This window comes from Mustela nigripes, chromosome 18 (genome assembly GCF_022355385.1).
Source record: "Mustela nigripes isolate SB6536 chromosome 18, MUSNIG.SB6536, whole genome shotgun sequence".
Lineage (NCBI taxonomy): Eukaryota > Metazoa > Chordata > Mammalia > Carnivora > Mustelidae > Mustela > Mustela nigripes.
In genome coordinates, this window is record NC_081574.1 from 25,438,984 (window position 1) to 25,444,520 (window position 5,537).

General features: G+C 37.0%; 1 pseudogene; it reads left to right on the forward strand.

Moving 5' to 3' along the window:
• The first annotated feature begins 4,518 nt into the window (after nucleotides 1–4,518).
• On the forward strand, nucleotides 4,519–4,990 carry LOC132006430 (large ribosomal subunit protein uL15-like; annotated as a pseudogene).
• The last annotated feature ends 547 nt before the right edge of the window (nucleotides 4,991–5,537 follow it).

Here is a 5,537-nt window from a genome sequence, read left to right on the forward strand (position 1 = left end):
TGTTGATGGACATCTAGGTTCTTACCATAGTTTGGCTCTTATGCACATTGCTGCAGGGCCAGAATATTTTAAGTGGAAGTCCATAACACTTGGAGAAACCATCTGAGTGCTTATAAAATCCTACGTGGTTCTTACCCTCCTCCAATCTCCTATCTCTGTGTCCGTCTGTTTGGTCTCCCCACCCCACCATGTAGCCCCTTGCTATCTCAGAGGTTTAAGCAAGCCTAGGGCTTTATCCATCCTAGCACACAGCTCTTGCTTAGGGCCTTTGCCCTAGAAATTCCTCACCGGAAATACTCTTTTTGCAGATATCTACCTGGCCCTTACCTACTTCAAGTCTCAGATCAAATATCACAATCTTAATTCAGCCTATATTTACACCTTTTTATCTTTGTAACTCAAGCCTTCTCAGTTCCCCATGATCTGTTTAAAATCAGTTCTGTTATTTCCCGATTCCCCCCATAGCATATATCATCTTCTAATGTTTATTTCAATTTGCTTGTTTATAATTTGTGGGGGTTTTTTTTTAGATTCTATTTGAGAGAGAAAGAGAGCACAGAGGGAGAGTGACAGGGAACAGACTCCCCGATGAGCAGAGAACCTGATGCGGGGCTCTATCCCAAGATGCTAAGATTATGACCTGAGCCTAAGGCAGATGCCTAACCCACTGAGCAACCCAGGTGCCCCTCAGTTTGCTTGTTTAAGTCATTCTCCAGCTTGGCCTTCCAGAAGCTAAACTCCACAATTGCAGGAATTGTTACCTGGTTTATCACTAAGTGCTTTAGCAATATGAGAAATTTTTCATGTTAGGTATGCTTCTTACGTATTTCAGCATATTTAACATTTATGAAGACATTTACCTAATCAAAACCTTGTCAGCTTTGATAGAAAAATATTATCCCTGTGTATAATTATTAGGCTTAATAATAGTTACCATCTACTACGTGTTTACTAAGAGGTTAGATGTAAAGACCCACATTATCTTATTATTCAATTCTCAGAGTAACCCAGAGTCATAAATTATCATAATATTACAGAAATGAAAATTAGGGTATGGGATACTTGGTAATTTCCTTATTGCTATATAACTTACTAAACTGAAGACAAAAGATTCAAACTGGATCTCCAGTCATGTGCTTGACAGTGATAGGTTCCATTCAGTGTTTCGTATTCAAGCTACACTAAGTTCTAGGCCATAATCCATAGGTGCTGCGTAAGAGAACAACCACCTGGATTTTAAAGTCGGATAGGAACAACATAATTCTTTCTAAAACTTGTGATAATTTAATCTTATTTGATATTCTGCAATTGCTTTATACTGATATCTGGATTCAAATATTCATTAAAATATTCATTTTAATTCAAACATTGATTTTAATGGGCATACTAATTTAATTATTAATGCAATTAATAATTGCAATTATGCAATTAATTATTAATTGGCATATTAAATATATAGGTCCAGCAATCCCTCTTCCAGAACCCTTTGAGGCCAGTTGTGGTTCAGTATACACAATGGTTTTTAAGAAATAAGACAATACAAATATGATTTATCAGTTCTATAAGGGCAGTTTGGGGCAATTTTTGATATTTGACTTAATATATGTAAAGATGTAAAAAATTCAGAATTCAGTGACTATGCATAGTAAGCGGTTAACAAATATGACCAATATTATGTTAGAAAGGCCCCTGGGTGGCTCTGTCCTTTGGGCCTTCCATTGCCAATTTCGGCTCAGGTCTTGTTCTAAAGAATGTTTGTTCTAAAGAACAAGACCTGTGCTCAGGCTCCCTTAGGAGTTCCTCCAGGAGTCCTTCCCCTGCCCTCCCCCATCCCCCAACCAGACCCAACGGAGTATCTGCTTTTCTTCCTTGCCCTTTGTTCTTCCCCCTCCTGCATGTGCTCTCTCAAATACATAAATCTTAAAAAAAAAAACAAAAAAAAGAAGTTCAGTTCTCTGTCAGAATTATAAAATAATTTAACTCTGTAATATAGAGGTCTTTTCTTGCTTATCCTAATTTATAATTTATGGGAGTATTAAGAACACCTAAAAGAGTAATCATTTAAAGCAATTTATTTGCTTCATTTTGATTCACAAATAAACCATTCAATATGCTGTAGAACTGAGAAGTTTTTCTAATTATTTAATCCTTGTCTGTATTAACATAATCTATTATTTATTTTCAGCCAAATCACCGTGGTATTTGATGTTTCAGCTAGGTTAGTGACTTCTGGTCAGGACCAGAATAAACTCTTAAAAGTGGTTTCAGCATTTTAATGATTCAGAACATCCCAGATGCAGCAGAAACTCCCATCCTTTGATTCCGAAATGAACAAACTAAAATCAATGTAAACTATGTCAAAAGCTTCTCAAAGTGATAGGAGTGATACCTGAGTGATGTTAATCAAGTGGTGAGTTGAGAGTGCAGTCTTCAAGGAGCTCTTATTTCACTCAGCCTTTAGCTTGTTTACCTCCCTTGCAGCATTGTTTTGTCATCTGCCCTGACTTTCCCTGTTCCCATTGTAATGAAAATGTCTGCATAGCCAGGGGACCTTTGGAAAATGTTCCTGGGATATTTGGGCCCTCTCTCCACTACTACCAACCCACATAGCTCCTGCTCACCTTTCATTTCTCTGCCTAAATATCAGTTCTGTCCACAGTCTGTCACAACACTAGAGTCTGCATTATGGGCCTCTCTTAGTATACTGCACAGATCTCAATCCTCCCATTTGTTAAACATTAGGCACAGAATGTTTTGATTGGCTGTTTACTTGTCTGTCTTGCCTAGATTATAAGAGAGCCATTTCTGCCTTTTTCCATATTGTTTTTCCAAGGCTTAACCATCTTGGCACAGGATAGTCATGATTTGCTAAGTCAATAAACCTCTCAAAGTTTCTCTTATGTGAAAAAAAGACAATGCAGCTACTCTATAGAATTGTGATAATAAAATAAGATACTTAGTATGAATGGGAGTGTGTATCATAATGCTTAGCAGGTAATAGACTTTCAATAAATGTTAATGAAATACAAAATCTGCATTTTTTTCCAGTTACAGTATAACAGTTTTTTAATTTTGTCATAGAATCAGTTAAACGATGTGTATTATATATACTAACATTTCTTTCTTTCTCTCTCTCTCTTTTTTTTTTTTTGGTTGGTAAGTAAATTTTGAAGATAGTTCAAAATTTTTAGTAGGGTTGAGCAGCTCTGATTTTTAAACTTCTGAATAGATCAGTCTGTTTTTTGAAAATATATTTCATTCAATAAAGCCTTAGAATGCACTCTGTGAAGCACATCTCCACTGAGTTTTAAGTAAACATATTTTATAGAAAATTGAAGCCATACATTTCCGATTTGTTTATAGTTAAAATACAATTAACATTCTGCTTCAAGAAGTTTCTTAATAGTTAATTTATTATTATATATTTGTTCAAAATATTCCTTTTCTTATGAGTTTGTGCTAAAACCACTGAGTGAATGTTTGATAAGAACAGGATATGTGCATAGTCTCCAGGTTTTTCCCCACAAATTACTTACGAAAGACAAAAGAAAGACAGTAACTTTCCAATAGAGAAACATAACAGACACAACCTTAACAAAGTGCTCAAAGATAACCTGGCCTTGGAACAAATCAATGTCATGTGCCTTTTGGTATAATGCACAGTGAAGGCCCCCAAATCACTATGGTTATATTTCGGCCAAAAATGCACAACCTGAGTCTAATCATAAGGAAACAACAGACAAACCCAATTTGGGAGACATTCTACAAAATAACTGGCCTGTACTCTTCAAAAATGTCAAGGTCAAGAAACACAAAGAAAGGCTAAGAAACTCTTCTATATTGAAGGAAAGGAAAAGATTATGACAATTGTCATGTAATAAATATGTGAACCTGGATTGGATCCTCAACCCAGGGGACAGGGGAGGTAGTAGCCATAAAGGATATTACTGGGGAAATGGACAGAATTTGAAACAGAGATTACCTATCAGATAATAGTTTTATCAAAGTTAAATTTGACAACTGTGTTGTGTTCATGTAAGTAAATATCCTTGTTCTAAGAAATACTCACTGAAATGTTCAGGAATTAAGGGATAGGATGTTTCTAGCTTATTTTCAAATCTAAGGAAGAATGACAGAGAAGGAGACACAGAGACAGATAAAGAGATACAGAATCATAGAGCAAAGATGATAAAAATGTAAAGGGCATATGGGAATCCCTCATCCTATTCTTGTTATAACTTTTCCGTGAGTTTGTGATTATATCATAATAAAATATTAACCAAAAAAAATGCCTCCCTCTGAAAAAAACTTCATGTGGCTTAGTGTTAGATATTCAAATATGATGGTTGAATGGTCAATTATTCATTGCTTACTTTGAAAAAAGTGAGTTTTCATTTGCTGAATAATTAAAAAACACCAACTCAGTGACCTAAAACAACAACAATTTATTATTTTATCTATAATCTTGAGGGCAGACTGAGTTTAGCTGGGAAACTTTTCTTCATCGCAGTGCATCAGATGAAGGTATTCTGGGCTGCTGACTTGCCATCCAGACTGAGGAAGACCCGAAAACTTTGGGGCCACATGAGCCACGGCCACAGTCACATTGTAAAGCACCAGAAGCACCCAGGAAGCCGGGGTAATGCTGGTGGTGGAATATATCACCATAGGATCAACTTAGATAAATATCCCCCAGGTTACTTTGTAAAAGTATGAGACATGACCACTTAAAGAGGAACCAGAGCTTCTGCCCAACTGTCAACTTTGATAAACTGAGGACCTTAATCAGTGAGCAGACATGGGTAAATGCCACCAAAAACAAGACTGGAGCTCCTTCTACCATTGATGTGGTGCGATCTAGCTACTATAAAGTTTTGGGAAAGAGAAAACTCCCAAAACAGCCTGCCATCATGAAGGCCAAATGCTTCAGTAGAAGAGCAGAGAAGAAGATTAAGGGTGTGAGGGTGGCACCTTCATTCTAGTAGCTTGAAGCCTCCTGGGGGGAGGTTCATTAAATGCTAACAAGTACTTTTCAAAAAAAAAAACAAAAAAGATGAAGGTATTTGTTCTGCTGTGTTCAACTAAAAGCTCAGCAGTGGCAAGACTACACCCAATGGGTGGTCATTTCTTAGGGTTTCTCTTCATTCAATAGTTTAGCCTTAGCTGCTTTATAATTAGAAACTTCTTCCAAAAAGCCTGGGCTCAGAAGTCCTAGAATGGGTCCTCCACCAAATTCTATTGTTAGAACAAGTCATAATACAGCTCATCTTCGAATGGAGAGGAAATAGAATCTAATTTTTTTTTTCCCCAAAGATTTTATTTATTTATTTATTTATTTATTTGAGAGCGAGTGCACATGAGAGAAAGAGTGAGAGGGGAAAAGGTCAGAGGGAGAAGCAGAGTCCCCGTGGAGCTGGGAGCCTGATGTGAGACTCTATCCCGGGACTCCAGGATCATGACCTGAACCGAAGGCAGTTGCTTAACCAACTGAGCCACCCAGGTGCCCTAGATCTGCTCTTGACATGAGGAGTGGTCTG